Source organism: Gopherus evgoodei, chromosome 20 (assembly GCF_007399415.2).
Source record: "Gopherus evgoodei ecotype Sinaloan lineage chromosome 20, rGopEvg1_v1.p, whole genome shotgun sequence".
Taxonomy (NCBI): Eukaryota; Metazoa; Chordata; order Testudines; family Testudinidae; genus Gopherus; species Gopherus evgoodei.
In genome coordinates, this window is record NC_044341.1 from 4,021,747 (window position 1) to 4,034,821 (window position 13,075).

The 13,075-nt window shown below is 53.9% G+C and overlaps 1 protein-coding gene across 3 annotated transcripts in view; it reads left to right on the forward strand.

Moving 5' to 3' along the window:
• The first annotated feature begins 1,046 nt into the window (after positions 1 to 1,046).
• DLGAP3 (DLG associated protein 3) overlaps positions 1,047 to 13,075 on the forward strand; it is a 128,339-nt gene continuing 116,310 nt past the window's right edge. For all 3 annotated transcript variants that reach the window (XR_003997338.1, XM_030539283.1, XM_030539284.1), the window contains exon 1: positions 1,047 to 1,110. The gene's annotated coding sequence lies outside the window, so the exon portion shown is untranslated. The remainder of the gene's footprint in view (positions 1,111 to 13,075) is intronic.

Sequence of the window (13,075 nt, forward strand, 5' to 3'; positions counted from 1 at the left end):
ATGGGAGGGGGGAGCAGGAGTGGGATGGGGGTCATCAGCAGAGCTGCGGGGAGGGTAGAGCTGTGGCTCAGGAGGACGAGCTACTGACAGCCCGGGGGGGGGGGTTGTGGGTCAGGACTGAGCTAATTAAAAATGGGCAAAACTTTAGAGCCCTCCAGGAGGGCCAGGAGCTCACTCCGCTTCCCTACAATGGCAGGAGACCTGGCAAACTCAGGACACCCCCGAGCTAGGCCGGAGTGCAAGCAGCTCTCAGGGGCGGTCACCCGGGCCCCCTCCTGCACCTGCTGCTCCTGCCCGTCACGCCTCCCGCGGAAATAGCTCGTTAGCTGGGTGGGGGGAGCAGAGAGCCCGTGTCTCTCCAGCTGCCCCCGCGCGCAGGCCCGGCCCGGCCCGGCCCACGGGCTTCCCCGGCGAGCTCGGGGAGATCCCCCAGGCCAGCCGGAGCCGGAGCCGGGGGCGCGGGGCTCGCACCGGGCTCGGATCTCGCTCGCGTTCTGCACGGTGATCTCTTCCCTGTGGCAAAGCGGCTGGCGTGTAAGGAAGCGAAAAGGGGCTTTGTCCCCGCTCCGAACAAGCGAGCCCGGGCCCGCCTCCCCGCTGCGAGCAGGGTCCCCGGGGCGCGCCGGCGGGGGGTCCCCCCTTGCCTGGCCTAGCCGGGCTGCGGGCGGGGGGGGCACCGGGAGGCACCATCTTCTCTGCAAAGCCCTAAGGGACGGCGCAGTCCGGGCTGCCCCGGGGGGAGGCTTTTGTCTGTGTCTTGGCCGCGCCCCCTCCCCCTGGTTCCTGGGGAAATCCACCTCCGCATCTTCCCCCGCGCCGCTCCCCTCCCTCCCTCCCCGGGTGTCGGTCCGTCGTGTCTTCACGATTAACCCCCTAGATCCGCAGTGCGGGGCCGGAGAGGAACCCGGGGTCTCCGGACCCCTCCCGCTGCCCCTTCCGCACCCGGCCCCGCGCAGGCTCGCGGGGGAGATTGGTCCCGATTGATTCTCCGGGGCGGGGGCGCGGAGGGAGTCGGGGGGGGGGGATCCTCAGCAGGAAGCAGAGGAGGAGGAGGCGTGAAGGAAGCCGGAGCTCAGGATGTAGCCCTGCGAGGAGCGGCTCCCCGGCACGGTAAGAGGACCGGGGGGGGGGGGTTGCTGGCTGACGAGGGGGGGTTGCCGGCTGCGTTGCCATCCGCCCCCCCTGGGGGGAGGGGGCACAAGGCTGCAGCTGGATCCGGATCCTGGCGAGCGAGCCCAGGCTGGGGTCTAGTGCGCGCAATCGATCAACAGTTAGTCGCCTGCTTTGCAAGGGCTCGTCCCTGCCGGGGGGGGGGAACGGACTTTGCGCCCCCACTTTCCCTGGGCGAAGCGGGGGGGCCCGGGCACCAGCTGCGGCTCCGCAGCTCGCTCCTGCTGGGGCGGAATCTCGCCAGGCTCCCGGCGGAGGTCGCTGGTGGGTCCCCCCGCCTGGGCCGCAAACGAGCCGGCTGGGTGCGAGGGGCGAGCGAAGCCGGGCACGGCTCGCCCCCGGGGCTGGTTCGAGGTGCAGACGCCCTGCAAGCGGCGGGGGGCGGGGAGTTGCTGTAAGGGAGAAAGCGACTTGGGGGCGTTCTTCATGGATGGGGGGCATGTGTCTCCCCGAGCCGCAGAAACTTGCGAGGCTCAGTCATCTGCCTGCTGGGGGGGGGGAAGTGAGACCCCCGGCCCGGAGATTTAAACCGAGGGAACAGGGCAGCCCCCCGCAGCTAGAACCCCCCCTAAGTCTGCGGGGTTTCCTGGTGTGGGGGTATCTCCCCCCGCCCCTGCAGATGTGTTAGTGCTGGGCTGGGGTTCCCAGTCCGGTCCCCTGAGAATTCCCCCAGGCAGCCTCCGGCTGCACCAGCGATTTTAAATAGCCAGCAAATCCTCCAGGTGGCTGCCTGATCCTGGGGGTGCTGAGCCCCTTTTGGATTGGCGAGGGGTGCCCTGCGAAGTATCTCCAGACTTGGAAGCATGCAGAATGAGAAGCCCTTGTGGAAAATGTGGGCCCGTGCCTCAGTTTCCCCATCTGTAAAATGGGGGTGGTGACACTGCTCTGCCCCGTGGGCGGTGCGGCTAAATGAATACATTTGTGCAGTGCTCAGAGTCACTCTGATGGAGGGTGACACAGAAGCACTGAGCTTGGACCCCATCAGTTTTCCCAGAGGAGGTCCCCAACGTAAGGCTCAGATCCTGTGAGCTGCTATGCACGGGGTGTGCGCTGTGCTCAACTGTGCTGAGCAGCAGGCAGGATCAGGCTGCTGTGATGCGGAGGGTGAGGGCAGGAACTCCCGAGCTCCTGGGTTTTATGGGCTGGATTTGGTTCTTTGCTGGTTTTATTTTTTTAATGGCTACTTTGATCGATAGTAAATGCTGCTGCTTGGACAGGTCTTCCCCCTGCCCAGCAATCTGCTTGTGGAGTCACAGAAAAGGTGCTGTTCCCGATCCTGAAGAGAACACCACACTCTGCATGCCGGATAGGGGCTGCCTTGTAAAGAGCGGATGCGGTGGGCCTGATTTCCTCTCCCTTTACAGCGGGGTAGCTCTGCTGACTCCAGTGGAGTCATTGCTGAGTCACATAGAGCAGAATCAGGCCCTGGGCTCCCAGCTGTTGTTTGAAAGCAGAGGGGGTTGGGTTTGGGCCTCATTCTCTTCCTTAAATCCAACAATCTCCCCACCAGGAGCCTGGTGATGGGCAGTAGCATAGCTCAGTCTCTGATCCCAGCCTCTTGGATGTGGATTCCTCCTTTGTTGGCTTAAATTGGAGCAGGATGAGACCCTAAATGTAGATTCAAATGGTAGAGTGATGTAATGACCGCCAGCCTGGGCCATCCGCTGGGTTTGAATCAGGGACCTCTGGCACTGCAGTGCAGACCTCCTTTAGGTGAGCCACAGGAGTAACTCCATTAGCTACCAGCAGAAGTAGGGTTGTTATCCCATAGTAGGCAGGCCAGCTGGAAGGGAGATGGGATACAAGTACACACCAAAGGCAGGCATGGAGATTTGGCGTAAGGGAAACCTTCCTCCCTTCAGAATGTGATGATGAGGGTTAGACGTGTTCTCATGGCGCTGTCTTGTGGGCATCCATGCCTGGACAGCTCCCTGGCATCTGTTTGTTGATGGCCCTCTGGTGGGCAGTGCTGTTCCTTTCTTGGGAATTCTATGGGGCAGAGGCTGACAGACATTGTGAAGCGGCTTGGGGTATTTTGCTGGCACTAACATGTTTAGCCAATCATGGGAAGATTTAATTCCCATGTTGGGTTCATTCTCAGAATCAACCTCAGGCTGCCTAGCGCGGAGTGATCTGAAGGGACACCCATCCATCCCCAGCATGCCTGCTTGTGCTGTCAGTCGCCCTGTGAAGGTCTGGATTTGCCGTGTCCCAAGCACTGTTCTTGCTGGCTGCAAAACCCCCAATAAGGTTGCAGGTGACTGGTCTTTCTTAGCAGTAGCATTGGAGACCTCAGCGTGGCGGGGGTGAGGTTGTCACTTATTGTAGGTCCTGTGTCTCTGTAAGTTACTAGAGCCTAGTCTCTGTAGTGCTAGGATTGGGTAGTGCCCATTTAAATAGTTTGGGAGTTCTCTAGTTGGCCTCCCTGTCTTCTGTTACGGTCTTGCCTAGAATTTCGTATGAAGGCTGCAAGGCACCAGATGTGTCTGGGATTTGTATAACCTGGGTATGATGTGTACAGCAGCTGGAGTGGCGGGGGTGAGGAGGGACCCTGCTGGTGGCAGACCCACCTGAGGACATCTGCTGCCCCCAATAGGTCCCTCCAGGGTGTGTTTCAAAGCGCGACTGGGAATGGCTGCAGGCTACGTGAGGCCCGTGAACCTGAGCCTGTAGACCCGGCTCTGAGACTTGCTGCCCACAGGTTTTTTGCAGTGTAAATGTTCTCTCAAGGGTTACATCCATTGGCAGGTTTATGGCTGGCATCTAGACTCTAAGCATGAGGCTCAGAACTGATGGGATGAAAATACAGCTGGGCGGATGGTCATTTATAATGCCAAGCCCCCATAACATGGCTCTGGCACCCAAGAGAGGGCTGGATTCTGCCAGGGTGAATCTGGAATGATTCCGGAACAGTTACTGTCATGTAAATAAGAGCAGGAGCTCGCTGGTAACGTTTAGTTTCCCTTAGGAAAGAGACGTCATTTCCTGTCTCTCTCGCTCTCCTTTTCATCCCAACCAAGTGCTTTTAAGAGCTCTCGTGTAAACATTTCCATGTGTTCCCCAGTTGCCGGAGTCCTCGAGGACACTCCTCTGTAGGCGGCTGAGGGATCTCTCCTTTGACTGAGGGATGGGATCTTGCCATGAGGAGCAGCACACGATAGCATCACCAGTGCACTTAGCGGAGAGGTTGGCAGAAGATCAGCCCTTTCAGTGCATTTATCAAAGTGCCCGCAGCTCCCGTTTCAGCAGGAGTGTAAACACAAGAAATAAACAACCACTAACGTAGCCACAGAGCCATTTGAGTACCTGGAATGGGAAGCTGGCACGGGGCTGGTGCTGCTCCTGTGGGGAGATTGCACAGAGCTGGTCAACCTCAGGGTAGAGCTTGGTTGTGTAGACTCTCTGTGAACTGCATCTTGTAATACTTAATGCCCTTGGTTAGCCCCAGCTTGGAGATTTCTGTACAGACAAGTTCTGAGCTTTGAGCAGGGCCCCAGTGAAGCATGACCATCTCACAGCTGCTTGGTGACCTGCATGTGACTTAGCCCACACCCTAGAAATAGTCTCAGCTCATAGAGTTTAAAGCCAGAAGGGACCATTGGCTCATTTCATCGGTCTTCCTGTATATCAGAGGCCGTTAGCTTTCATCCACTTGAGCCCAATAATCTGCATTTGACTAAAACATTTCAGTCTTTGGGAGGCCAAATGGGGGTGTGCCTCAGGCAGAGAACAGGACAGACCCCGGTGCCATGTAGATCAGGGGTGGGCAAACTATGGGCCAGAGCTTTTAATCTGGCCCTTGAGCTCCATTGCCCTGCTCCGGCCAGGGAACGGGGTTGGGACCTTGCCCCACTCCGGTGCCCCGACCCTGCTCCCTGTCTGGTGCGCTGAGTGGGGTAAGTGCTGGGGTGGGCCTGCCCTGGATGATAAATGGGTGGGCCATGGTCTACCCATGGCTACGCCCCTGGTGCAGCGTGTCTTTTCTGATTTAAAACAACACCTTGCTGTCACAGCTCTTCATTCATGGCCCACCATACCCAGATGTGGCCCTCAGGCCAAGAAGTTTGCCCACCCATGATCTAGATCATCCCTAGAAGGCAGCCATCCTTCTGATTCCAGTGTGGCAATAAAGCAGCTGCTGTAGACTGACCAGTTCAGGAGAAAGAGTGGGTTCCACTGGGGCGGTGGTGGACTGGAGTTAGGAAGGGAGTTTGCAGCACTGAAAGTGGTCTCAAATCTAGCGTTAGTTGGCGGCTGTCCAGTTGGTAAAACCACCCCTAGAACCTGTTTCCTTGTTGCTGACAGAGATCAAGGTCTGGATGGACCATGGGGACCCTACCCCAGCTTTATGGGGGGTCTTTCCCATTGGGGGCTGAGGCTCATTGTTGGAACACTGGCATGTGGGAAGCTTGCCCTGCTGCTGCACCAACTCTGCGGATAATCGAAGGACTTAAATCACCACTTACGATCTTTCATCAGCACTAAACTCCCAGATGCACTGCTCTGCAGGTAGATAAGGCATGGCCATTAGCTAGCACGTGGGTCATTGCCAGGGCTGTGAATGCAAGTGATCCAGTGTACTGGGATATTAATTAATAGTTGCTATTAGGGGTGAGAGGATATCTGGGGGATAAAAGGTTTTGCTGTAAAAGGAGGCTAAGTTTGGGACTGTGTTACATATGCTGGGAACATGAGTGTTACATATGCTGGGAACATGAGTCTCATACCTCAAGATCCATCTGTGATGGAAGGGGGTCATTAGAAGTAACGCCCTTCCTCTCCAGGGGTTTTATCATGGTCTAGCCCCATGATATGAAGGGTAGAAGTGGAGAATCTTAGACCTAAGGCTGAGTCTAAAAGTCCTACTCTGTCTGATGGTACCGCTGTGCTGTTCTGCAGCAGAGAGCCTGCCCCTCTCCCCCCCCCAACAAAATACAAATTCCTAATGTTTCACTGTCTGCCTTTTGCATAGTTTTTGTCTGGGTCTAAACATTTCCTAGTGCTTGTGTCCAGAATTTTTATTTGGACCCATCAAGAGTTTTGTGGGGGGATATGGGATGGAATATCACTGGCACAGAAAAACATCCCGTTTCAAGTCTTTTGGGTCCAAATATTGCACTTACAGCTAAGATCTATAATGAGCTGCACTGAATCCTGGATCTGAACAGCCAGGAACTTTGGATCCAGATCTAAATTTTGCACTTGGCTTTGATTTGCAGCATAAACTGGAACAGCTGGCCACTTTGGATCCATATCCAGATTTTGCACATGGCCCTTTTCACTCTAATAATAAGCGGAACAAAAAACCTGGATCTTACCTACCCTGATTCTTTTATATTTTGGATCTGGAGCCAAGTGTTGCTCTTGGCCCTTATTACCATAATACCTGAACCAAAGCCCTGGAGCCAAACAAAATGAGGAATTTAGACACAGTTCCAGACTGTGTGACCATCAGTCTCCACACAACAGGTTTCCTCCCAAAAGCTCTCAAACCCAATGAGGACTGAATATTAGGCCAAAAAAGTTATTAACTGAACAGGCTTCTGCTGTATCACGGAGAGCATGGAGATTCCCATTGCAGTCCTGGGTGCTTGCTCCAGGACTTTGGCAATGAATAATTAAAGTTACGTTTCCTGGAAGGATACTGAGCGCTAAGAATACTCCCCTGATTTCTCTCTCATTTCAGAAATGCCCAGCAGCTAGACTGAGCTTGTTTTTAGGCCCTATACTCTTTGGGTCAGATTCCCCCCTTGGTATAAATTGGCAAAGCTCCATTGAAATCAAGAATAGTCAGCTGGTTTCTCATCTTCATAACCTGTCTCACCATGATATAGTGGTTTCTTCCTTCCTACAATGTGCAGCTGGGTTAATCGTCAAACAGTGGGCTGATGCACTGCGAAAAGGCCATAGAATTGCTCCTTGAAAGGCGGGCTAGGGAGCTTGCGTACATGGGGACAATTCCCTTCTGCAAGCTGCATGGCAAATAGGAATGAATGTCAAGTGGCGCAATCTTCTCTGGAGCGCCTGGGGAAGGTTTTCCCACTTACACCAGGGAGGTGCATAAACAGATGACCTTGCCCCCTTTCATCCTGATGGTGAACTGTCCCCGGGGGGCTCTCCACGAGCTGGGTGTGCAGTGGGCACCTGTGCAGAGTGGAAAGGACACAGTGGCCCCTCGGATGCAGGCTTGTTGGTCTGTTTCCAGGGTGAAGTAACTCAGTTTTAAAAATACCGTCACTATTAAAATTGCAAGTGTCCCATCCCCCACAAGGGAAAGGACCCCAGAACCTGGGCGTTTTATTGAGCCAAATTAGGAATTAAACGGTGATGAAGCTGGAACCAAAACCCAGCTTAGGGGTGGGAGAGTTACACTCTTACCTGGATGGGGAATGACCTGGACCCAGCTGGAGAATTAAGCTGTTGCCTACGTCTGGATGGGCTGCCTTAAAAAGCTGATGCGTTTCATGGTGAAGGCGATGGTCGGGTCTCTGTCCCTGGCATCTCGCTGGGCGTGTGTGTAAAGCGCTGGAGAGCTAGGTTCAGTTCCCAGCTCTGCCAGACTCCCTGGGTGACCTGGGCCAGGTCACTTCCCCTCGCTGTGCTTATCTCCCTGCCTGTGAATTGTTTTCCCGTGCGGCGCTTGTGCCAGATTTCGCCATCACTTCCTAGCCCCCTGTGAGCAACATGGCCGTCCTACGCTTGTCCTGATGCAAACTTGCTACCATCCTGCCTCATTTGGCCTGTTCATAGAATATGCAAAATACTGTGGCTTGCTAGGATGTTGTGGCTGTGTCTCTGCTGCTCCCTGAGGGGCACTTGCGTTTGGCTGGACTGGGGCTCAGGAGATCTGGGTTCTATTCCTGGCTTTGCCACTGACCTGTGTGAGACCTTGGGCAAGTCGCTGCAGCTCTCAATGCATCTGTTTCCCCTCCCATCTTTTCTAGTTCGTTGGTAACTCTCTGAGGCAGGGACTGTCCTGCAAGGTGTGTCTGCAGCGCCTGGCACAGTGTGGCCCTGATCCCAGTTGGGACCCTTAGGGCATGTCTGTGCTGCACACTAAGTCTGGGCTCTGAGTCAGGTTTGAGCCCAAGTGCCCCTATCATCCACACACACATCAGTTTGCCTGGAGTCAGCCAGCTCTCAGGAGCCAGGTCCTCAGACCCTGCTGAGGGGATGGGTCACAGCCACTTGGGTCCAAGCCCTGTCACTTTGCAGTGTGGATGCAGGTCACACTGCAGACCCGACTCAGAAGGTGTGCGCAGTGCAGCATGGGCGCGTTAGCAAGGCTCTGACAGCCAGGTGTGCAATGCGGTGTGGCTGCTCAAACGTGGGCTTGGCAACAATGAACTGTCCACAAGGCCTAGGCTTTGCATGCAGTGTAGACGTACCCATAGGCACTGCCACCATATGAACAATAAATCAGAGTGAATCTTCCTTCCGCAGAAGCACATGCTCTTCCTACTTGAATGAAAAGAAAATCCCCATTAGCTCTGAGCAGTGAAGGGGCACAGCTGGGTACTGACGCCATCCATGAGAGGGCAGTGGGGTGCGCACACGCACACGCACACGCACACGCACACGCACACGCACACGCACACGCACACGCACACGCACACGCACACGCACACACGCACGCACACACACACACACACACACACACACACACACACACAGTGTCTCTCTCTTTCTTTAACACCAAGGCTGAGAGATTTGACAATACCGATGAGTCACCTTAGTTGAAAGGCTGCCTGGCTGCTGTGGTTGGGAATCCTTGAGATCCACATGTAAAAATCTGTGCAGCTGAAATAGACTTAAGTCTCTAGTTCGTGGCTTCCTCCCACAGTTTCCTAGGGATTCCTCTGCTGCCGGTGTCCCTTAGGACAGCTCAGGCTCAGTGCTGGCAGCCAGGGCCAGGAGCTGAGGCAGGCTTAGGGCCCTGTTGCAGGCCCTGTTGCAAAGTCTTGGCCACGTCGAGCTTGTAGGTAGCCCTGCTTTTTAAGTAGGGAGGGGCTAGCCTCAGAGGTATGGGTGCAGCCCCTGGGTGACCTGTCCTTTGCAAGGTGGGATGGAATGCTGCACCTCCATGTCACCTCTGTCTTCCTCCACCCCTGGCACTCCTCCTTTTCCCCTGCCTTCTCTCCTGCCCCCTCTCTCATGTCACATGGTCTTCCCCCCACTCCATTTCTCTTCTCCCTCCCCTGTTCACCTGCTCTGCAATCTGTCCTATCTGCACCCTCTCCCAGAAGATGAGCTCTTCCCCCAGAGTGCAATACAATGGACAAGAAAGCACAGGCTCCCACTCAGCTCCGCACACCCCCTTCTGCTCGGAGGGAGCCAAGAAGCAACGCGCGAGCGAGTGAACACAGGGCAGGAAATCTGCGCTTTCTCCCATCTCCTTTCCCAGCTGCTCCTCTTCTGTCAGCAACACTAGCTCCTGGGGATCTCGGCTGTCACCAGCCTCCTTTGAAGCAGAATGTAACTGACGGATTGTTTCGCTGCATTTTGGTGTGCGGATCACTGTTCTGGTTAGGGTGACCTGGCACTTGGAGGGAGATAGTACAGCGAGGGGAAAGAAACGACGTAATCATTCTCAGGCCAGTACTGTGTGTATGTGTGGGGGTGGGGGGTGTCTGATCAAACTACATGGTCTGGCAGGTATGTCGGCTCAGTGGGGTACGTGGAGAGGCATGTGATGGGAGAGAAAATGCAGATGGGACTAAGGCAAATTAATTTGTACAGTTACACAGTTTTATAAAGACAGGCAAGGTCTCCCACAGCACAGCTAAAAGGCAGAGTATCTGTGGATGAACTTTGGCATTTTTCTATTTAACCCCCCCTAAAACCATCTATAAATCCTAATTAGACTTGTCACATTTTTATTCCCGCCCCCCCCCCCCCCCGAAGGCTGGAATTAGAACAAGTAATGGCGTGATTTCTAATCAGCCGCAGAATTCCTATTTCCCCTGGCTCTGGTACAGTTCAGAGAGACATGTCTCAGGGCCTTTTCGGCTGGTGCTGCCCGAGCAAAGAGGGCTGCTTTGCAATTCTCTCTCTTCAAACCTGGCTTACCGCACGCCTACGCTTCACAGCTCCAGAAAATTAATATCCCTGCACCTCCGGCAATAATCCTGGGGAAATCCTAAACAAAGCGGTGAGGGGCAGTCAAGCACTCACAAGCAACACTACAGTAAGAGGGAAGGGGAGTCAGGTTGGGGGTCCATTCCTAGCTGTCACTGACTTACTCTGACCCCTTGGTGAGTTCTATAGGAGTGTGATATTAAGAGGTGCTGAAACCAGTGGGAGCTGCCGCTGCTCGGGACCTCTGGAAATCAGGCCACCTGGGCCTCAGCTTTTCCCTCTTGACAAGGCTAGAAGGATACCAGGGCAGTGCAAGGCGCACTGATGCCTGTCAGTCTTGTTAAGCAGCTCCGCTGAGGGCTGCTATAGAGGTACAAACTTTATTGGTAGGGTGTGATTATGGATCATTCGTAGCTGTTGAGTTGCACTTGAAAAAGCATTTACAGGTGGGTGCCCAGGGTCATCTGGCATGCAGGTCGATGCGCACGCATGGACAGATACACTGACAAATGGCTTCAGTGGTGGATGGCTCTTTTTTCTGACACAACCCCATAATGTGTGCCTTGGCACCCAGGTGACTGGTGCAGCATCGTAAATGCAATCCAGGAAGCCTGTGTTTGAGGTAACATTAATAACTGCTGGCATTGCTCTGTATGGGCAGCCGTGTGAACTGCCTGTGCTTTGTGAAGGTGCCTGGTTGAGCATGTTAAGGGAGGGCCAACCTGTCACGGCTACCACAGGATAAATGTTAAAGGACAATAAGGGTAATAGACCCACTTAAGCCCTTTGCACGGGAAGGAATTTAACTCTGTCAGTGTAAATCCACTTTAGCTGGGGTGATCCTTGCTGCATTGTCAGCAGCGGGGATTGGGTCTGGGACCTCTGGATTGAAACACGTGAGACTTTTCTGCCTGAGCTTAAAGATCTGGCTCTGTTAGCCAAAGACTGTAGCAGCCCACCAACCTCTCTATTGACTGTATCTCAGTTCTGGGCAAATACACCCGTATTTCCCTTCTGTTGTCCTGCAAGCGTCCTCCTCCACTCTAGGCTCCTTGGCTGCCACCTTTCTTGCCCAGACTCCGGTTGCTCTCCCTCCTGACCAGTGTGTGTTTTTCCAGGCTGCACGGTTCCCTGCCAACATTATCCGTGAAGAATAAGAGACCAACCCTGTCCCAAACAGCTTGCAAAGCATCTGTGTTTTGCCTTCTCTTCAAAGGCATCTGAGCAACATAACTGCCAGCAGTTATGTTTCAGCACAGCTCTTTCTAAGCAAGCACATTTATTCTCAAGGCAAAAGCATTACAGAAAAAACACTAAAAGAACCTACTTCCATGTCAGTCATCTTACCAGCTATTACCTCTAGCAGGGGTTCTGGTAGGAGTCAGTCCTTCAAACCCCACCAAGAGGCTTTTTTGTGGTTACACCTTTATAACAGCCCTAGCTCTGAGTGTGTAATCAGCTGACAATGGGTCTCTGCTTAGGGCGTGGCTTCAGTTTTTTTGACTAACTGGAGGATGAATTTGCATTCATCCCTAGAAATTTCCCAGGAAATACTGTCCCAAAATATCATTTGGGTCTGCTGCATTGTTCAATACAATCCTTTCATCATCCAGGCCCACAACAATACAGAACCTGTGCATTTAATAGAGTGGACTCCAAAGACACTTAAACTTCATTCGATAAGGTTTTTTTCAAGGGTATTACAGGAAATTACCTCCGTGTCCCAGACTGCGCACGGCTAGAGGAGGGGAGAGTGCTGCATTGAGTGGGTGTGGCTTACACATCCACTTGAAGAATTTGGGCCAATATGAAAGCAAGTCTTGCTAGGTGTATCTTTGCTCTAAGCAGGCACTTCTGGACACGTCACACTGACATTCTGTTTTTTTTCTGATTCTCTGGGACACCCTGCTGCTCTGCTCTCATCCATTCAGAGTCAGACCTTCATAGACGGAGGACTTTGCACTGGACTCAGCTCAAGATCTGGGGTTTCAATTGGCATCATTGCTGTTAGTAGTACGGTAGCGCTTGGGGAGCCCTGACTGAGACACCCCTGGAATAAGAGGTAGTCCCTGTGCCAAACAGTTTACAAGCTAAATAGCCAAGACAGAGTGGAGGGGAAACTGAGGCACAGAGAGTGAAACGACTTGCCCAAGATCACACAGAAGGTCAGTGGCAGGGCTGGGATTAGATCCTGGGTCTTCTGAATCTCAGATTGCGACTCTGTCCACTAGCCTATGCTGCCTCTCTCACCTGGAAGTGGAGGCAAGCTTTTTTCCCAACCTAAAGCCAGGTTCCTAGAGCCTCATTTAGGCACCTAAAATAAGTGGCCTTGTTTTGTTTTTGTTTTTTCCAAACTGCTGAGTGCCTGAATCTCCCACCAGCTCCCATGGAATTAGTGGTGAGCACGTCCCCTTTTCCAGAGGTGCCGAGGTCGAGAATTCAGGCTCTACCATCAGGCAGCCAGCTGTGAATAGCGCCGGGTTCCTTTTGCTGCAGCAGAAGCGCTCGTCTCTTAGCAGGTCTGTCTGCCTTGCAGCTGGCCGGCTAAGTGGGCTCCTGTGTACTTGAATCACCGAACAACTGCCACCCACAGCGTTTCTACCAAGGTTCAAGGAGATTAGTGTGGATCCCTCTGATGGGGCAGCAGCCAATGCGAGCGCTGCCCAGCTTCTCACTGTTAACTAATGCCCAGTCTGCCACTGAAGGGAGCGGCTGGGTAAGTGGCAGAGCGGAGGTATTAGGGAAATCCAGGGCTATTGTGTTTACTGAATTAGCTTGAGAGTGTTCACGGGCCCTGTGCATGGAAAGTGGCTGCAGAGTCAGCTTC